Genomic DNA, 22,326 nt, shown 5'->3' with positions numbered 1-22,326 from the left:
GATCATGAACATCTTTGTTTTTTTCCTTCACCGTAGGGGAAAAACGTTCAATATTTCAGAGTTAAGTCTGATGTTACCCGTAGGCTTTTTGTAAGTACTCTCTATCAAACTGAAGAAGTTTCTTTCTATTTCTAGTTTGCTGAGATACTTTTTATAAAAGTTGTTGTTGTTTTATTAATACTTTCTACACAACTAAGAAAATCAATTGTTTTCTTCCTTTTTTATGTCACTGAGGTGAATTACATTATTTTTCTAATGTCAAACCAAACATAATTCTGAAATAAACTCTGTTTGGTCTTAAAAATGTATGCATTTGATACACCAGGAAATTCAAATTGCTAGTACTTTGATAATATTTTGTACATGTTGAAATGGGGCATAGACCTGTAATTTTCTTTCCATGTTGTATCTTTGCAGGTACAGGTATTAATAATCTACTTGACATTTAAAAGCAGTTGGGAAATATTTGTCCTTTCTTTTTATCCTGAGTTTGTGATAGAATTTTTTTTTCTTTTTCACTAAATATTTTATAGAACTCACCAGTGAATTCATCTGGGCATAAAGTTTTGTTTGAGAGGGGAATTTTTGGAACTAATGTTGGTATATATAAATAAATATAGCATATATAAAATATTCTGGTTTTTCTTGCATGAGCGTTAGTGTGTTGCATTTTCAAGGAATTTTCACATTTCAAATTTATTGTCAAGTTTATTGATATAATTAATTCATTATATCATCTTATTATCCTTTTATGCCTATAGGATCTATGGTGAGATTTTGCTTCTTATTTCTGATATTGCTATTTTTCACTCTTTTATCTTGATGCCGTCCAATAAGTTTTTATTATTTTTCATAAATCTTTACAAAGGAACATTTTGGGCTTCATTGATATTCTCTGTTAAGTGTCTCCTTTGCATTTGTCTCTGTTCTTACATTTATTATTTCTGTCTTTGGTTTACTTGGATATCCCTACTGTTGATTTTTAGTTTCTTGATATTAAAGCCTACTTAATTAATTTTGAAAACCATATTTTTCTTATATGTATTTAAAGCTAAAAAAGAATCCCCGCCAAATACTACTGCATGAATTACATTCTACAAACACTGGTATATGTGTTTTTCTTATTGTTTCATTCAAAACATTCTCTTTCTGTTGTGATTTCGTCTTTGTAAAATAAATTATCTAGACATGTATTGCCTAATTTTCAAACATGCCAGTATTTTTCTAATCATCTCCTGTAATTCTTGGCATTTGGAGAACACACTCCATATAATGTCAGCCCTGTAACATTTATTGAGATTTGTTTTGTAACCCAGCATACTGTCTACTTTGTGAATGATTTATAGGTACTAAAAAACAACTCACATAGTATTATTGCTTTATATACTATAAAAGTGAAATTGGTCAACCTGATTAATAGGTTTTTTCAAATATTCTATAGCTTCCTGATATTTTTGTCTGTTTATTCATTTAATTTCTAAGAAAGATGTGTTTAAATTCCCAACTATGATTGTAGATGAGTCTATTTATCCTTTCAGTTCTATCATGTTGCCATAGATAACAATACTTAAAGCTATGTTATCGCCTATATACACATTTAAGATTATATTTTTTAAAAAACTGACTTTTTTTTCACTATATAATGCTATGCTCCATAATTGGTAATTAAACTAAATTATCTTGAATTAAAGTAAACTTTGTCTGCTATTAATATAGCCACACCAGCTTCCTTTATTGCATGGTGCATCTCTTTTTGTATTTTCATTCGTCAGTATTCTTATATTTATATGAGTTTTTATTCTAACAACACATTGTTTTTAATGCAGACTGAACATTTCTTCCTGTACTTGGAGTATCTATGTGTTTTATATTGCTACTGTAACAAACTGCCACCAGGTTAGAGGCTTAAGCAACTCAAATTTACTATTTTACTATTCTGTGGGTTAGAAGTCCTATACAGGTCTCCCACTGAGCTAAAATCAAAATGCCAGGAGTCCTGTGTTTGTTTCCTGAGAATCCAAGGAAGAAGCTATCTCCTTGTCTTTTCCAGGTTCTAGAATTCACCTACATTCCTTGCCTAATAGTGTTATTTCTCCATTCTTAAACTTAACGGTATTCGATTCCAGCTGGAAAAGTTTCTCCACTTTTAAAGGCTCATTATGTGAATGATTGGCCTCATTCGCATAATCCAAAGTAATTTTCACAACTCAGGGTCCATAATCAATCACATCTACCAAATCCCTTTTGCTAAGGAAAGCAACATACACACAAGTTTCAGAGATTAGACATGAACATTTCTGGGGTTCTAAGTCTATCTACCACAGAGTATCGATTTACATTTTAGGTAGTTATTGATACGTCTGAGTTTAAGTCAATTATTTTGATATTTCTTTATTCAATTTCTATCTTAGTTTGGACTGCTGTATCAAATAAACCATGAACTGGGTGAGTTAAATGACAAACATTTATTTTGTTCTAGAGGGTGTAAAATTTAAGACCAGAGTGACCACTTGGCTGTGATCTGGTGAGAACCCATTTTCTGGTGCGAGGATGGCTATCTTTTTATTATAAGCTCATGGCAGAGAGCAAAGAAAGCAAGATCATCTTTCTATCACCTATTTTATAAAGATCACTAATTCTAGTCATGAGGGGTCCATTCTTATGACCTAATTCCCCTCTAAAGGCTCTACCTGAAAATACCATCACATTGATGATTTAGGCTTCAACATGTGAATTCCCAGGGGAAACAATATTTAGTCCATAGCAACTTCCTAGTAGCTGTTCTGTTTCTATTTCTCTATGATCAGATTTGAAAAACTATATTATTATAAAATTATAATTTTAATCAAGATTTTTATAGTTCAAATTTTACATAGATGAGTCATATACATTCTTAAATGTCCTTTAATTTTCTCTGTATTTAAATGTGTATTTGTCCATTAAAAATATGAACTAATTAGTTTGTTTGAGATTTCTTATAACTTTCTTGTTTTGGTTAGATAATGGGTCATATAACTAAGTGTGTATTCAGTCCAAAGAGGAAGTCGTTTAATTAACTTCTTACTGTTAACACCATTTCCCCCCTAAGGGATTACTTGTAATGCTGTCTTTATTCCTTCATTTAAAATCATCTGATACTTTCTCAAGCATAATTTTATCTCTTCCCAGTATATGCCTCTCCCTTTTTCCAAGCAGAAAAGCAGTTTTTTTGTTTTTTTCTATTTATGTTTCTGTCTTCAATTCCTCCAATTTAACAACGGCCAAATTAACCATCTGCTCCACAGTCAACATAGAATAGCTGCCCAGCAGTTAATTGCTAGAGAATGTAACCTTAAGCTCATTTCTCAGCAATGCTTTAGGAAAACAATAGTTTTGGAGGAATTCTGGAATGCTAGTTGCCTACTCATACCTCTAAACACTGTAAGATCTCTCTGTAGATGAAACAACTGATCTACAGAGAGTTACACACCTGGGTCATTTCATTTTTGTCCCCCCAGAACTCTTTTCAGTGGATTTCAGTTTGGCATGATGCTATTAACTTATACTGAGCAACAGTTTTAAAAACAGTATATGAACCACATACTGTTTCCTCTAAGGTGTGCTTGTTGACACTATTTATTGTACTTTGGATAGTTCTCACATGAGAACACATACACTAAAAAATAAAATAAAATAAAAACATTTCCCACCCCCCTCTGGTCTCAGTGTGAGGTGTAATTTTTCTTCTGAGCAAGTGATCAAGTTTTACTGGAGACATTTTCAGACATGTGCAACTGACAGTGTTTTCTTCTTGCTTAGGCTTCTGGAAAACTCTCACTGTAGAGGCATAATTTTAGTGAATTTATAAAGGCATTAATGTTGGGCAGTAACTCTCCACCTTATCTTTTTTAATCTCATTTCTTCTTTCATTTTCCCCCAAGATTTTCAAATACAATGGGACTTATTTTTTCTACTTGCAACTGAAAGTAACCCTGATTATTATACACACTACACACTAAATACATGTCAATATCCTAATATAAAGTGATTTGCTCTCCAGTTTTCTCATTAAAACTCACGGTTTCCTTGTTTAATGAGTTGAGATAGGTGAATTTATTAATAGATTATTATCAATATATTAATTTGGAGTCTTTTATTCCATGGAAATTGAATCTTACTAACCTCAATAATAAAAAGTAAGTAAAGTGCCAGTTTACACTCACACAAAGTAAGGGAAGTTTGTTCCTTGGAAACTGACAGAAACTAAAGCTGTGGTGAAAGAGGGACTACAGAAATAAATGTTATAACAGAAACTGTCTTTGAATTAAGTCATCTCCAAATTGTCCCTGTGACTTCATCCATTGCTTCAAATTCAAAACTCTAGAGGAAAGCATTTGATTAGTCAATCATGAATCATATGTCCTCAGAAGTACTAGGCTAGGGAGTGCCACTTCAGCCTCCATAGTAGGAGACTGGTTTGAACACCCCATTAAGACTACACACAGAAAGAAACAGGAAATTTGAGAAGAAATTGTGCTGTAGAAAGAAAGAATGGCTGTTAGAGGACTGAAAAAAAAATGTTTTTCACAACAAAGGTACAATATGATTTACAACTTTGGTTTATTACCATTGGTGACAAAAAAAAAAAATGAGAAGAGATGCCCCAGAGAGGAAAGGTAGAGGCTTTGTTTATAAAGCATTTCCTCCTTCCCAATTTGAGAATCAGCCATGGAGGCTGCAGAGAACAGTGCTATATACTCCTTTTTGCAAAACAGAGAAGACTTTATTTGCTGGAAAATTCTATGACAGAGGCAGAGAGATAAAGTAGAAAAAAGTTCACGGTTTTTTATAGTTCTACATAGAAGCTGTAGATTTAAATTCTGGCTCTTTTACAAACTGTGTGATTTTGTATTAACTTTTCACCCTCTCTGTCTTTCAGCTACAACATACACAAGATGGGAATAATGCTCATGGACTTGTTGTGAGCAATTAATAAAATTATGCAATCAAAATTCTTGACACATGTAAGCTGTTCTCATTCTCCAAAACACATCTGACCTTTGCTTGAGATGGAAATTCATATATACATAGAGACTGCCCTTTGTTCATGAACTTTGGACTGCCCAACTCTAACAAGAAAATAGGAGTTTAAAAACCTGTGCAATCTACCCAACTCCACCAGATGTTATTAACAATTACATGTGTCAATTTTGTTGTTTTCTATGTTTAGTGTATTGTTGCATTTAGTCTTATTTTGGGAAGACTCTACAAAAAGTATCAATTCCATCATGTTCCATGAGTATAAGAACAGTGTTACTGCCAGAAGTGGTATAGAAGAAGGCCGTAATTGTGGAAATAAAATTAGAAATATTTTCCATGAACTTGATAAGAGAAAGTCAAATGCTGCTGCATATTGTCCAGTGAAACTCAGGAAGAAAGGATCTAACAAAGTGCCCAATCAGAAAATAAGATCTAAAGTTTACCAAAGTTTTAGGAGAAAATTTTAAACATATAATGAAAGAAAGAAATTGCTCAAGACACTTGTGAAAGCTGAATTGTTGATACCTGTTGCATATGAGAGCAATATCAGCTCTATCTTTACCTGGTTTAATTATCAAAACTTAAATGTAAATAATATTTATATAATACTGATACTCCAGCCTTCTACCAAAAGGTAGAGTGTTTTTCCATTAAAATTTTAGGGTCATTACCTCAAAGATTGGATATGTACTGTGTTCTCTCTGGTCAACTGAACCCCATCACCAGCCTCATCTATGATATGTCTGCATCACAGAGGAGAAGCTGGGAAATATCAATACATTTCACAAAATCCCCTTATCCTTCTGGTTTCAATTTAAAAATCAGCTAAGGAGAGACATTTGCAAGAAATCTGGAGAGTGAAAGACAAGAATAGACCATTCATCTCCAGAGAAAGTTCTGGACAGATATGTGAGCTGGTGTGAGATGTAACAGCTGAAACAAACTTCATGTTAACTTTTTAATAATTAATTGCTTAGATGCTAGCAAGAGTTTCTCTGAACTTTGTTTCCTTAGCACATAGCATTTGGGCAATTTTTAATGTTTTTCTAATTTTGTATCCAAACATAAACTTGTGTGACTCGAATACATGGAGTGGCTTATTTTTCTTGATGGATCTCTGACTGCAAACCAAACTTCTTTTTCAGTGAAATGAAGGAGTTGACTGCTGATCTGACTTTTATAATTTCAGCAGTGGAAAGCAACACTAAACAACAAACAGGTAAAAATATCAGCACAATGTAATTTATTTACTTCTGCTCAACTTCTGTTCCTGATGCAATAAGTCTGGGTAGGACCTAAGGATATGTATTCTAGAGGTTTCTCTTGGATGATTCTCATACAAGTGACCAAAGATTACAATTTAAGAGAAAACAATTAAGGCTATGAGTATAAACTGCTACTATATTAAAATTCAGCTCCTTCCCTAACGTCTTATGCTTTTTCATTCATTTATTTATTCATGTGAATGAAGTGTGTCAAGGACCTTAGAGCAAGTTGACAGATGACTATAATGAGAAGTCATGTCCCAAGATCATGGGACCTTACTTGGTAGGAAAATAAATGTAAAAGAAGCTCAGAATTCTAAACACAGACTTGATTTTTTTTAACTTTTTTTTTTTTCTTTCAGTAAAGTGAGGAAAAAGAAGTTGGACAACTAGTAGCAGGAGAAGTAGGGGAAAAAAATGTAAGTAACAGCATATTTCCCTTGGGAACTTCTAGAAATTTTGAACTAGCTTCAAGGAAGGAACTAGATACCTCATCCTACTATCAAAAAACTTCTGTCATTTTATTTACAATAATAAAACCTCTTTATTGATATAAACTCTTATTTTAGCTCACAGATCTATGGATCAGCTGAGAGGTCTCACTAATTAAAATCAGACTCAACAGGTCTTGACCAGCCAGGTTTATTATATGTCCAGGTCAGCTGGTGAGTTTCTCAGGCTCTGAGAGTCTAGGTTAGTTTCAGCTCTTTGAGTTGTAGTCCTTCAGTCATGTCTAACTCTTTGCAACCCTGTGGACTGTAGCCTGTCAGGTTCCTCTGTCCATGGAATTTTCCAGGCAAGAATACTGGAGTGGGTTGCCATTCCCTTCTCAGCTCTCTGGGTTCTGCTTTAACATGATGTCTCATATCCCACTAGGCAAGCTGGAGTTTATCTTCTGTTTGAGGTGGCTATCTGAGACATTGAGGGTTCACAAGTACTTTTGAGGTCTTTGCTTAGAAGTGGAGCGCCTCCTCTTCCATCATGTGTTTTGGTCAAATCCAGCTAAAAGACCATTTCAAAGTCAGGAGCAAAGAATAGTTCTTTAGATGAGAGAGGCTGTAAAGATGTCATGAAAGACACAGATATGGGAGAAAAGAATTGGGACCAGATGGTATTACATTCTAGCAGGAGAAAGAATGTTCTGTCAATGCTACAGTCTTTCTTGGCTCTTTATGTTGTATTTCACTCCCAGTAATCTAGAAAAATTATTTTTCCATCTGTGTGGCCATAATTTAGTAAAATTATTTTCTTGTGCAGTTAGTAAAGAGATGATAGAGAACTGGGTAACAGTACTCCAAACCCTCTAAATATCTAGGGAAAGGAAATGCATCACGCTTCACACAGACTTCGGTGTCAAGTTGACAATAGCTACAAATACCATTCTTTGCCAGTAATTCATATTAGGGTCTTGATATCCACAGAGTTCCTTATCAGTATCTAAGAGAAGAGAATGAGTTTTGCTTTGTTTTCTTCCTCCTACATTTTATGTTAAAAGAAGGGGCAAACCTTATTGTCCTACATAAATACAAAGGCTAAAAAAGGTAAAAAGAAGAGAAGAGAAAAGTTAAAAAGAGGGTAAGAGTGAACACTTTTCAAGAGTAATGGAAAGGAAACCTGTGATTTTGCCCAAGATTGTGATTTTTCATTTACATGGCAGATTGGCCTTTAATATTATTTGCAGTCTCTTGAGCAAATAAGCCAGATGAACAAAAGGAAATTTAAGTGATTTGGTGAAGATAGTTGAGAATGCTATTTTAATTTGCTAAATTAAACATATTAAAGAAGCATGTAAAGAGGCAGGTAATGCAAATTATATTTCCAGTTCTTCTATTTGCACCACTTCATTCTATCTCCAGACTCTTCCAGCCCACTCCAAAGTTCTCAGTCCATCCTTCATCATGCCATTATTGACTTACAGAAGATCTAATCAGGGGAAAAAGAAAAAGTCTTCACACAAAATGGCATGCAATGAATAAGATTTAAAAATGACATCTACACTTGATGTTTATGTGTCAGAAGCTCAGAAAATCTTACTGTAAAATACTGTCAATCCGAGGGGCTTCACTAGGCTGTTGTTGCATGCTTGGTTGCTCTGTCATGTCCAATTCTTTGTGACCTCATGGACTGTAACCCACTGGGTTGCTCTGTCCATTAGATTTTTCAGGCAAGAATACTAGAGTGGGTTGCCATTTCCTCCTTCAAGGGATCTTTTCTGCCCAGGGATCAAATCCACATCTCTTTCACTGGCAGGTGGGTTCTTTACCACTGTTACCACCTGGGAAGCCACTCACAAGGCTGTTCGCCACCTTCAAATAATGCTACTTAAAAAAAAAAATATGAAGCATATTTATGTTGACTCGCACCACACATTTCCAATCATTCTCAATACTTGCTTTGAGTATTTGGCATAAGCTGGAATCAAGATTACAGGGAGAAATATCAATAATCTCAGATATGCAGATGACACCACCCTTATGGCAGAAAGCGAAGAAAAACTAAAGAGCCTCTTGATGAGAGTAAAAGAGGAAAATGAAAAAGCTGGCTTAAAATTCAATTCAAAAAATAAAGATCATTGCATTTTGTCCCATCATTTCATGGCAAATAGATGGGAAAACAATGGAAACAGTGACAGACTTTATTTTCTTGGGCTCCCAAATCACTGCAGATGGTGACTTCAGCCATGAAATTAAAAGACACTTACTCCTGGGAAGAAAAGCTATGACGCACCTAGACAGCATGTTAAAAAGCAGAGACATTACGGACAAAGGTCCATCTAGTCAAAGCTATGATTTTTCCAGTAGTCATGTATGCATGTAAGAGTTGAATCATAAAGAAAGCTGAGCACTGAAAAAGTGATGCTTTTGAAATGTGGTGTTGGAGAAGACTCTTGAGAGCCCTTTGGACAGCAAGGAGATCAAACCAGCCATTCCTAAAGGACATCAATCCTGAATATTCATTGGAGGGACTGATGCCGAAGCTGAAGCTCCAATATTTTGGTCACCTGATGCGAAGAGCCAGCTCATTGGAAAAGACTCTGATGCTGGGAAAGACTGAGGGCAAGAGAAAAAGGGGATGACAGAGGATGAGATGGTTGGATGGCATCACTGACTCGAAAGACATGAGCCTGAGTAAACTCTGGGAGTTGGTGATGGACAGGGAAGCCTGGCGTGCTATAGTCCATGGGGTTGCAAAGAATTGGACGTGATTGAATGACTGAACTGACTGAACTGAACACGAGTATGGGCTTCTCTGGTGACTCATACAGTAAAGAATCCACCTGCAGTGCGGGAGATCTGTGTTCAATTCCTGGGTTGGGAAGATCCCCTGGAGGAGGGCATGGCAGCCCACTCCAGTATTCTTGCCTGGAGAATCCGCATGGACAGAGGAGCCTGTACAGTCCTTGGGGTCACAAAGAGTTGGACACAACTCAGCCACTAAGCACACAACACGAATATAGAGAGGAACAGTCACCTTGTGTTCCCGCTCCTGTCCTCAGTCATGCCTAGCCTCAGAACAGAACAGGGACACAGGAAATTATCTGCTTCAGCATCCGTTTAGTCTCCTAATTTCTCAAACTAATAAATACCATAATTCACCTAGCCATAGTGGCCCATAAAATAAAGGTGTATCTTGTAACTAATAGGATGCTATATCCAATAAAATATAGTACTAAATATATCATTTCTTCTTTCTCTCTCCACCAGTATTCTTCCAGTGATATTAACTGTGAAGCAAGATTGCCTCACATCAGACTGCAGAGCTGTGTAAGGAAGCTGTGAGCTAAATTAAGGAAAATGCATGATGAACAAAAAATATAGTGCTATTTAAATTATATGCTTTAAATAAATGTCAGCTTTTATTTAAATAGTAAATATGATTGAAACCCAACATGTGCTTCTTTATAAAGACTGAATTGGTTGAGACACAGTTTTGGAGTGTTTCTCCAGGTTATTTATTTTGAAAGGTTTCTGGAATATTCTTTCAGCCTCTTCTTCCTATACAGTTACACTACCCTTATATTTGGAGGTCTTGAGAGTAAAAGTGGAGTTATTCTAGGTAGTTCCACAAACACAACTGGGAAAGATGCACATCACTTGTGAGTAACCAGATTTAGGATGAATATAAGATGAAACTTTCTAGCTGTCTAGACTCTTCAGTAGAGAGTGATCTTGTGAAACTGTGAGGTCATTATCTTTGTGGGCTTTTGAAGCAGGGGTTGTCCATGCTTCTTTTAGGGGTGATGATGAGTGGATTCCTGCTCGGATAATAAATGTAAGATGAGAGAAACCATCGTCTCCAACCTCAGATTCAAAGATTCTGTGGCATGATAATATATAAAACACTATCCATTCTATATAAGAAAGCAAGGCCTTACTATGAACGCTATATATTTGCCATTTCTTAAAGGAAAGCAAGAAGCCATGGTCAATGTTTCCTTTTCTACTATCAATGCTACCACTCTGTTTTATATTCAAATATGACTTCATTTTTTTTTCCCCTGTTTTAACCCATGCTTAGTGCTAAAGTGTTAAAAAATACACGATTGAAGATGGATTTTTAAAAATAGCTTCAGGTTACTCTATAGAAACTGCTGACTTCACTAAAATAAAAATAAAAGTAAAAGCAATAACTCCTGATATAGTGGCAACTATTGTTCAGAATACTGTCTTGATGTGGTTGGGGAAAAATTTAAAGCGTGTATTACTCTGCAAAGGACCTAGTAATATCAAAATATAGAAGAGTCTAACTCTAGTGGGTAATAAAAATTCTTCCAAATCCTGACATGCATTTACAGCCTCATTCACAGTTTTGCTATTTCATTTCATACAATATAGCACATGAATTGAGCTCTTATAAATCTTACCTTTCTGTATTCCGTCCTGTTTTATATTTTTATATACTCTTTCCCCATCTCCATGCCTTTAGTTCCTACTTTCTTGTGTTTACCAATCACACAACACAAATGTCTTCATCAGATTTGCTCTTAGAAGCTGCCTCATTGAACACAGACTGTTACACATTCAGATCTTAACTTTCCATATTCAAGTGGAAACTTGATCCTGTTCAGTGTGGGGAAAAACCACCAAGCTGAAGACAGCTGAGTGTGCCCACAGGTGGACATGCCTTTCCCCAGAAAACTGTGTTGTCAGGATACACCTATCTGAATAGTGAAACTAAGCCACACTGACTGCCCTTGGGTGAGAAGCACACACTCTAACGTGACTGTATTTAGAGTGTCATACATGGTTGTAACCTAAATCCTTATTAACAGGTTAGACCATTCTATTCTGTTCCCTGTAGATTTCCTAAAGGGAAAAAATACCTAACACCAGGAACTTTTGCTTATTTGTTGATTTTTCTTGATAGAATCTACCAAAAAATCTGTAACATATCTATCACAAATTTCTAATGAATACAATCAGCCCATTTTATGGATCTCTACATCTTGTGTTCTTTTCCTTTTTTTTCTCCAGGCGTTTTACTGTTTCTCCAACATCCTGTGTTGAATTTGACTGATTGCAGGGCTCTTTGTAGAGTATCTAAGTCTAAACATCTTTGGTTTTGCTGAAAGGACCAGCAGCCTATACAGCAACAGATGAAAATAACTGAATATCTTCACCTTACCCCAACAATTTGTTCATCCAGAACCTGACTTCTCCATCTCCAGAACAAGTTCTCTAGAATCAGAGTGATCTGCTTTCAAACTAGGATTACAGATGTGTGCGTGCGTGTGTGTGTGTGTGTGTGTGCGCACGTGTGCGTGCTTAGTTGTGTCCAACTCTTTACGACTTTCATGGACTGTAGCCCTCCAGGTTCCTCTGTCCATGGAATTTTAAAGCCAAGAATACTGGAGTGGGTTGCCATTTCCTCCTCCTGGGGATCTTCCTGACCCAGGAACTGTACCTGCATCCCCTGCATTGGCAGGCAGATTCTTTATCACTGTGCTACCTGGGAAGCCCTACAAATATGGACATGCTATACTCAGCCATTCCGTCGTGTCCAACTCTTTGCAACACCATGTACTATAGCCAGGCTCCTCTGTCCACAGGATTTTCCAGTAAAGAATACTGGAACAGCTTGCCATTTCCTACTCCAGGGGATCTTCCTGACCCAAGGATCGAACCTGCATCTCCTACAAGTCTCCTGCATTGGCAGGCAGGTTCTTTACCACTGCGCCACTAAGATGATTTAAAAACTTATCTTGAAAACAAAGTATAGGATATCAGTTACTTCTAGTCTCTTTGGGGATGTTGCCAGAGGGTTATAAAAGCAAATAAAGTATAACATCAGGCATCCCAGTTGGGCTTAAACTATGACTTAGTCGGATATATGGAATTAAGAGCTGATCCCTTCTCTCAGGTCAGTTTATGTTCACTGATTCACATGTGGATTGAAACAAAACAAAAAGCAAAGACCTCTCCCAACAAAAGAGTAACCTGGGCTTTCTATCAGCTTGGGGCTCTGGCAATAGAATTCTGTTTGGTATATTAATCAGGGAAGTCCTCAAGAAAGAGTTTGCTCCAGGGAGAAAGGATCACACAATAAGGAATCACTCTCAGCAGGAAGGCATACTGGCTGGAGTGCAGTGTGTTTTGTGGAATCAGGAGTAGAATGTAAAAGAGTTCCTCACTTGGCCCTCTTTTGTCTTGTGTGGAGTTTTCCTTTGATGGTGCCTGTTGCCAGAACAATGAGGGTCTTTTGGTGACCATGATGGTCTAAAGATTAGAGGCATTTATCTCATTTTCTCCACATACTATATACATTTATATTTTGGAGCAAATTGGTGGTTCCTAAAATAGGGCCTCATTGAGGCTCTTCCCAACCTGTTGACATGATCCAAAGTCTGACATAATTTAATATAAAAAATAAACAAATGGGACATTTATTGAAATTGTAAGGTTAAAAAATAAGATTATGTCTATTATGTTTCTAATACAGTAAGTCCCCTACACACGAATGAGTTCCTTTCCAAGAGTGCATTTCTAAATCCTATTTGTTCATAACTCCAACAAAGTTAGCCCAGGTACCCAACTAACACAATCAGCTAAATAGAACTGTACTGTAAGAGGTTTATAATACTTTTTACACAAATAATACATAAAAGGTAAACAGAAAATAGCAAAACAATTTTAAATCTTACAGTACCTTAAAAAATAGAGTAGTATCAGCTACATCACTGCCGCTTCTATCCTTGTTTCCAGACACCCTTGGCTTGGAATACAGACATTTTTCTACTGTGCTCTATCCAGGCATGCATGCAGTACTATACAGTTAAGCACACAAAAGCATAATCACTTGTAGAGAATGCACTCACATGACAATATACACCAACACGTGAAATAGCACACATGGTTGGACATGCGTACATATATTCACATCTTTGGAAGTTCTCAATTTGAAGATTTATTATGTCGGGCACTTACTATAGTTTAAAATCAAGAAATCTTCATAAAAAAAATCTTATCCATGTAGCACCGTGGAAGGAAGTATTATATTCTTGAATTTGCATTGAAATATCCTGAGCCCTCAGCAAGTAGTGCTGAAAATAACTTTAGAAAACAGGTGAGCAGACAATGGCCTTCAGGCCAAATCCAGCCCACCCTCTTGTTCTGACTTTGTTAAGTTAGCACTCATTAAGTAGAGTACAGGGTTCCAGATGGTGAGGCTCCACTCAACAGACGATGGCAAAAGAAAGTGAAATAGAGAAGTTTATTACCCACAGGTCCTAAAAGAAGTACAGATATGCCTTAAGGGACCACATAGGAAGGTCAAGGCAGAGTGTACAGAGAGAGAGCCAGGACATGAGGCACATGCCTTTACAAGGGTCTGTGAGTGTAGTGCTTTAGAATTCCTGAACTAAGACTAACTGGTCAATTCAAGCCAAAAATGGCACAGTTTTGTAAGCCTCAGTTCAGTTCAGTAGCTCAGTCGTGTCCGACTCTTTGCAACCCCATGGACTACAGCATGCCAGGCTTCCCTGTCCATCACCAACTCTCGGAGTTTACTCAAACTCATGTCTGTCGAGTCGGTGATGCCATCCAACACTCTAATCTTCTGTTGTCCCTTTCTCCTCCCACCTTCAATCTTTCCCAGCATCAGGGTCTTTCCAAATGAGTTAGTTCTTTGCATTAGGTAGTCAAAGTATTGGAGTTTCAGCTTCAGCATCAATCCTTCCAGTGAATATTCAGGACTGATTTCCTTTAGGATTGACTGGTTGGAACTCCTTGCAGTCCAACGGACTCTCAAGAGTCTTCTCCAACACCACAGTTCAAAAGCATTAATTCCCTGTAGCTCAGCTTTCTTTATAGTCCAACTTTCACATCCATACATGACCACTGGAAAAACCATAGCTTTGACTAGATGGACCTTTGTTGCCAAAGTAATGTCTCTGCTTTTTAATATGCTGTCTAGGTTGGTCATAACTTTCCTTCCAAGGAGCAAGTGTCTTTTAATTTCATGGCTGCAGTCACCATCTGCAGTGATTCTGGAGTCCAAGAAAATAAAGTCTGTCACTGTTTCCACTGTTTCCCCATCTATTTGCCATGAAGTAATGGGACCAGATGCCATGATCTTAGTTTTCTGAATGTTGAGCTTTAAGCCAACTCTTTCACTCTCCTTTTTCACTTTCATCAAGAGGCTCTTTAGTTCTTCTTCGCTTTCTGCCATAAGGGTGGTTTCATCTGCATGTCTGAGCTTATTGATATTTCTCCTGGCGATCTTGATTCCAGCTTGTGCTTCATCCAGTCCAGTGTTTCTCATGATGTACTCTGCATATAAGTTAAATAAGCAGGGTGACAATATACAACCTTGACGTATTCCTTTTCCTATTTGCAACCAGTCTTTGGTTCCATTTCCAGTTCCAACTGTTGCCTCCTGACCTACATAAAGATTTCTCAGGAGGCAGGGCAGGTGGTCTGGTAGTCCCATCTCTTGAAGAATTTTCCACAGTTTGTTGTCATCCACACAGTCAAAGGCTTTGGCGTAGTCAATAAAGCAGAAATAGATATTTTTCTTGAACGCTTGCTTTTTCAATGATCCAGTGGATGTTGGCAATTTGATCTCTGGTTCCTCTGCCTTTTCTAAAACCAGCTTGAACATATGGAAGTTCAAGGTTCATGTATTGCTGAAGCCTGGCTTGGAGAATTTTGAGCATTACTTTACTAGAATGTGAGATAAGTGCAATTGTGTGGTAGTTTGAGCATTCTTTGGCATTGCCTTCCTTTGGGATTGGAATGAAAACTGACCTTTCCAGTCCTGTGGCCACTGCTGAGTTTTCCAAATTTGCTGGCATATTGAGTATAGCAGTTTCACAGCATCATCTTTCAGGATTTGGAATAGCTCAACTGGAATTCCATCACCTCCACTAGCTTTGTTCTTAGTGATGCTTCCTAAGGCCCACTTGAGTGGGGGTTTTATTTGATACATGAGGGGAAGAACCAAACAGATGGGGGAGACTGTTGATCACAAGTGCTTTAGGGGGAGTCATATCAGGAACTCACATTTGCTTGTAACTATCTGGGTTATCATCTAGAATTTGTGCTGAGCTCAGGTGGCTTGTGTCCGTTTGCTACTGTGCTGTTCAGTTGCTTTGATCTTGTCTAGGTCTTTGTGACCCATGGACTGTAGCCTGCCAGGCTCCTCTGTCCATGGGATTTTCCTGGCAAGAATACTGGAGTTGGTTACCATGCCCTCCCCTCCACCCCAGGATCTTCCCCACTCAGGGACCGAACTGGCATCTCCTGCATCTCCTGCTTTGCAGGAGAATTCTGTCAGTTTAAGCTTCTGAAGACTGGTCAAACAAACAGATGCTGAAGCAACAATACCATGGAATAGCTTAAATTCATGAAAGGCTTGTTTCTGTAAATGAAGTTTTATTATAACACATCCTTGCATAGTTGTTTACATATTACCTATGGATACTTTTGTGCAGTATCATTCGAATAGTTGTTACAATACAGTATGGCCTACTGAGTCCAAAATTATTTACTACAAGGGTTTTTCCAAAAATCTAACTTTACCAGCTCTTGTTCTAGTGGCAGAGCATATCATTCAATACAGTTGGCATAAAAATCCAGCCACAAGATGAGTCTGTTTGCAGGGCAGAAATTGAGAGACAGACCTAGAGAACGGACACGTGGGTGCAGAGCTGGGAGGGTGAGACGAATAGGGAGATTAGGATTGACGTTCATACACTACCATGCATAAAGTAGATGCAGGCGTTAGTCACTCAATTGTGCCCAACTCTTTGGCCCCATGGACTGTAGCCCCCTGGGCTGTTCTGTCCATGGAATTCTCCAGGCAAGAATTCTGGAGTGGGTTGACATTCCCTTCTCCAGGGGATTTTCTCAACCAAAGGATTGAGCCTGGGTCCCCTGCATTTCAGGCAGATTCTTTACTGTCTGAGCCACTAGGGAAGCCCAGTTAGTGGGAACCTGCTCTATAGCCCAGGGAGCTCAGCTTGGTGCTCTCTGATGACCTACAGGGGTTGGGTTAGGGGGGTGGGAGTGAGGTTCAAGATGGAGGAGATATATGTAGACATATAGCTGATTCGCTTTATTGTACACAAGAAACTAACCCAACATTTTAAAGCAATTACCTTCCAATAAAATAAAATCCAGCCTATCTTGTGCTGATCCAGTACCTAGCTGCCTTCCTGTCCCCTTTTCACCCTTGATCTGCTGTGCTCTGTATTTCAGCATTGTGTGTTTCCTTCTCCTGTCTTCCATGTCAGCTGCCTTCTGCCTGAGTTAGGACAATAAAAGGTACTATGGAGAGACTGGGAAGAAGGGGAAAAGCCTGGGTATTGGCCTATTGCCACTTGGCTTCTGGCAGTGTCTTAAATGAGCAGTGTACCTCTTCTATGGATCCTGTTCATGACAGATTCTCCTTCTGTGGTTGTAGCTTCCACCTCTTATCTTCTTGGCACCACACTTCTTTCTTGTCCCTTCATATTAGGGATAACCTGACTTCCTGTTGTTAATCATGGAGTGGCTTTTGATCCCTTATTTGGATTCTAAGCTCTAATGTCACTTGAGAAACTACCCTTCTGCCTTCAGTCCCCTCTGTTTTAAGTAATTGAAGTGATTTCTTCTTTTCTAGTAGAGAAGGGTCATACAAGAGGAAACAAAGCTGTTCTGATTAGGGGCCCCTTTGAGGTGTTATGTGGGCTGCTAGCAGCTCCAAAGATTCAACTCAGTTATCAGGGATAATGATCAATAACCTGGTTTAGTATACGATGCATTTATGTCACATCACAAGGATTCTCAGAAACACTTGAGGAGTAATTACTTTCTCGTGAGTAGATGGGAGCTTGGTATCAGACACACGCACAGAAATGAATGTGATTTCAACTGTACTCAAGGCCTGGTGAAAGCTGGGACACTTAGGTTACAAACAGTAACCATTCTGAACTGTAACACTATTGATCTTTCATTATCTGTCTTTACACTAACGATATTCAACATTTTCCCTAAAAAACCAATTAACAGAGTTACCATTTCTTCTATGGGTAACAAAAGAGGAAACTGAAGAGATTTCAATCTGTTCATGTTTCCATCACTGTCATTAAAATACATATAAACTTTCAGACTTCAGTGCCCATTGCCAGTTCTAGTCTGCTGAAGTCTGGGAGAGTTACAGAGGCCACTATAATTTAAACTCATAGCTTGATAGGAACAGTCAGCCCTAGTTAAATGCCATCAATAGCTAATGCAGTTTGGACAGTTTAATTATGTACTTGTCTGAACACTTGTCACACTTCTGGTGACTTCAAAGCAGTGTAGTTGTCTTTGGCACTAAAATTTGCAAAGTGTTTTATAATCATTTTTATTAGTGCTTCTTCACATTAGATCACACCAGGCAAAAAAAAAAAAAAAATGAGACATGAAGAGGTTAAGTAACTTGACCAAGACTAAACTGAACTGACAAGAAAATATTGAGGCTGATACAATTAGCTAGATGGTTCTAGTAAAATTAAAAGCACATCTTTGGAAGGAAAGGATTGGAGGAGTTTAAATTATTAAGCAAATTATCTGATAATCACTTTAACTCTCTGTTCTAAGATTAAAACTCATGCTCCTCAAGTCAATGTTAAAATACTCAGTGTATTGCTTAATGCTATAGGTTTATTGAAATTATGAGCCCTATGTATTTAAAGATTTTGACTCTTTCTTTTTGAAGTTACATATTGATATCACCACCTAGTGGACAGATTTGTAATGAAGTCCAGCATAGGGTTTAGGGAGGAAAAGGTGAGAGCAGATGCTTCTAGAACATTTATCCCTCACGCACACTTTCTCTCTCACCTCTAATATTGAACCTGAAATTTTTGTTCTGAATATCAGCTCCCAGAGAAAAAAAATTCAGCATCATGATGTTAACAGACGTGTCTTGCCTCATCAAGGAGAACCAGATGAATGAAGTTCCCAGTGGCCAGGAAAACATGAACATATGTTAAAGTCATTAATGGCTGTGCTGCTTCTGTTTAGCAGCAAGGTATAATGACACAACTGATTTGCCTTTTCCTCATTGTGGAGTGTTAACAAGGAGAGTAATTATGACAGAAAAGATGAGGATGGCAGTATTCTTTAGATTAGAAACAAAGGGTAAATCTAATATACAATGCATTTCTTCTGCTAAAAACAATACATTTAATAGAAAATCTATTCAGCACTTATTTTGTAAGCTGTATCTGTTATGTCATGGGGATTAATGAGGACTTTGTTTTTGTTCATTCTTTCTCATTTGTCCACTTTAGGATGGAACTGTCTTTACTTAAACAAGTGGCTTGCATTGGTCAGTTTCCATGTTAGACATTTTTTCAGGGTCATTTCTGTAGGGTTTTTTGAAATGCAATATTCTTCATAGGTACAGATACTAAAAGTTTGTGCCTTTGTCTTTAGAGACAATGGTGTACTTGTAACTGAGGAGCATCTTTAAAAGAAACAAACTTCTTTGTGTTGAATCCACTCCTGTCTGTGTCACTTCTTAAGCTTTGTGACAAGAAAGTCTATCAGAAATAATACCTGCAGACATTCTCTATAGTATCTAAACTTTTCTAACAATTATAAAATCCAATAAAGGAGCTAAATTCTCAACATCCATTTTATAATTGTAACCTTCTGGTTATTTCCTAATTTTGTTTTAAAAATGAAAGGTATTTTGCTCTTTTAAATTACTATCTTGCATAAAATTCCTCAAACATTTTCTACTCCATTTCTAATTATTATTATTTGGTTAAGCATGTTAAAAAATCCAACCAAGGAGCACCTGGTGATTATAAGCTATATACAATATTGAAAATTTAAATAAGTTTAGACATCAGGCAAACATTTCATGCCCAGCATATTACTTCAGCATGTTAGCATGAAATAAACACAAAAAGTATGCATTTGCATTTGGAACTACTGAGTTCCAAACTACTACTTTTCGAAACTCTTGAGATCTAAAAATGCATCTACTTATAAACACCAAATGAGATTCATATATTATTAATTTTGGTCATCCATAAAGACATATCTTTAAATGTAATCTCACTTTGCTATTCAGAAAGCAGTTATTTGGGCAATATATTTAAATAGGAATATATAGTTTATAAGGAAGTTCACAAGATGTGGGACATTTCAAAGAAACTTAGAATACACAAAAATTCATTAATTGCTTTCAGTTTTCCAATAGATTTTATAATGCATATGTGTGTATGTGTGGGCTTCCCTGGTGGCTCAGACAGTAAAGAATCTTCCTGGATGTGGAAGATCTGGTTTCAATCTCTGGGTTGGGAAGATCCCCTGAAGAAGGAAATGGCAACCCAGTCTAGTACTCTTGCCTGGAGAATCCCAGTGGACAGAGGAGCCTGGCAGGCTATAGTCCACAGGGTCACAAAGAGTCAGACACAACTGAGCAACTAAACACGGCATGGCATGTGTGTATGTGTATGTGGATATAGATAAATAAATATATTCAGTGCTTAACGAGTTAAGAGATATAATAACCCCATGGACAGAGGAGCCCAGCAGGCCATGGTCCCTAGGATTGCAAAGAATGAGACGTGACTGAAGTGACTTGACACAGGACAGTGCATAATTTAAGATGTAGAAGATTTTGTTTGTTTGTTTGTTTTTTAACACCTTGTAAAGGTGTTTTTTTGCTTGCTTGCTTGTTTGTTTTAAGCCAAAAATAATAGTGCCTAACTTCTCACTATGATTACCCATTCCTCAACAAACAACCATTTTGATTTCTTATAGATGGTAATTTTGGTAGTTACATCAATGTTTTCAAATAGAGTGGAATTGATATCCATTATGGAAATGAGAAATCTATTCTTTCTTTCCCTTATTTAACCCCAGGGCCTGAACTTCATACTTCCGTTTATATAATATCCTAACCTTGTCACTTGGTGTGGATCATTTTCTGAGTTTACATTATCCTATGGTACTTCTAATCACAACTGGGTAAGGTGATAAGATATGATTACTTTTTCTTCCCTGAACAATTTTTTTGCTCTCTCTCCCGAGAGTGAGACTAGTAATTATCTTATTTTTTTCATTACTTCAGCTATATATTTACTTTTAATTCTACTTCCAAGCCTTCAGTCACTTGACATATTCTTTCAAAACATCCAAATGTGTCAGGTATTCATCTTCCTGAAAGCTTCTCTCCCAGAATTTTCTGACCTGCCTCAATCTGAATGGGTTGTCCCCTGTTCCTATTATACAGTTAGAAATTCCCCTTCACCAAATTCCTGGGTTTAGGTCTCATGCTTTCTCTAACTCTTGACTTATTTTTTCTTGAATCACTCCACTATTAGGGCTTCCCTTGTGGTTTAGATGTTAAAGAATCTGCCTGGAATGTAGGAGACCTCGGTTCAATCCCTGGGTTGGGAAGACTCCCTGGAGGAGGGCATGGCAATCCATTCCAGTATTCTTAGCTGGAGAATCCCATGGACAGAGGAGCTTGGTGGGCTACAGGCCATGGGGTCACAAAGTCAGACACGACTGAATGACTAAGCGCAGCACAGCACAGCATACAGCAGAACTCCATTATTAAGCAGAGCTTGTCTTGAGAAAGAATACAAGAAATGTAAAATTCTAAGACTGAAACCCAGTAGGACCCTGTGGAGCCTTCCCAGGGACCGACCCTTGGGTCCCCCACATCTTGTTTGTAGGAAAACTTTAGCATATTAGGCCTTTCTGATATCCCAAGAGAAAATTTAATTAGAGAAGTGAGAAAATACAGAAACAAAGGAAAACAAGACAAATTAAAAATGGTTTAGCCATAAGACAAAGTCAAGGACCTTTAGCTCATCCTCAAGGGCCATAGATAAATCCCCTAAGATACATCCTTGAGTTGTTTTACAGGTACTAAAACTTCCACCAGGCTTCCCGGGTGATGCTAATGGTACAGAATCCACCTGCCAGTGCAGGAGACACAAAAGACGTGAGTTCAATCCCTGTGGCAGGAAGATCCCCTGGAGAGGGAAATGGCACCCCATTCCAGTATTCTTGCCCAGAAAATTCCATGGACAGAGGAGCCTGGTGGGTTACAGTTCATGGGATCACAAAGAGCTAGACACAATTGAGCAACTGAGCGCACACACACACACACAAACTTCTACCAGATGGAACACATTATGTGCTGACCACCAGCACATAGATCCTAGATCCATTGGAACCAGAAGGTTAGTGATGTTGATTCTCCATATACTATAGTTACCTTATCACCAGCCAATCAAAAGAATGTCCATGAGCAGATCACATACCCTGTGACACTTTCCCTCATCCCTCTCTAAAAAAGTTCTCTTAAAGCCTTCAGGTAGTTCTAGTCTTTAGAGCATGATCTGTTCATTTTCTTTGCTTGGCCCCCATTGGGAAACTTGCAATCAACAATGCACGTTTTTCACCACAACCAGTTATTAGTAGATTGGCTTTGTTCATTGGTTTCCTGATGTTATCACTCTAGTCACTGAATCTACATTTTTAGCCAATGTGTTTATTTCATGTCTATAACACTGAATGTGAAGAACACCAACCACACACCTACCCTG

At 37.6% G+C, this 22,326-nt stretch overlaps 1 long non-coding RNA gene across 1 annotated transcript; it reads left to right on the top strand.

Moving 5' to 3' along the window:
* Positions 1-6,098: 6,098 nt before the first annotated feature.
* LOC133235747 (uncharacterized) lies at positions 6,099-10,211 on the top strand. Its single transcript, XR_009732635.1, has 3 exons — positions 6,099-6,238; positions 6,647-6,703; positions 9,989-10,211. It is a non-coding gene; the product is annotated as an uncharacterized LOC133235747 (long non-coding RNA).
* Positions 10,212-22,326: the final 12,115 nt, after the last annotated feature.

Source organism: Bos javanicus, chromosome 2, assembly GCF_032452875.1.
Source record: "Bos javanicus breed banteng chromosome 2, ARS-OSU_banteng_1.0, whole genome shotgun sequence".
NCBI lineage: Eukaryota > Metazoa > Chordata > Mammalia > Artiodactyla > Bovidae > Bos > Bos javanicus.
The sequence above is the reverse complement of the archived record's forward strand: the minus strand, read 5'-3'. Positions and strand labels throughout refer to the sequence as shown.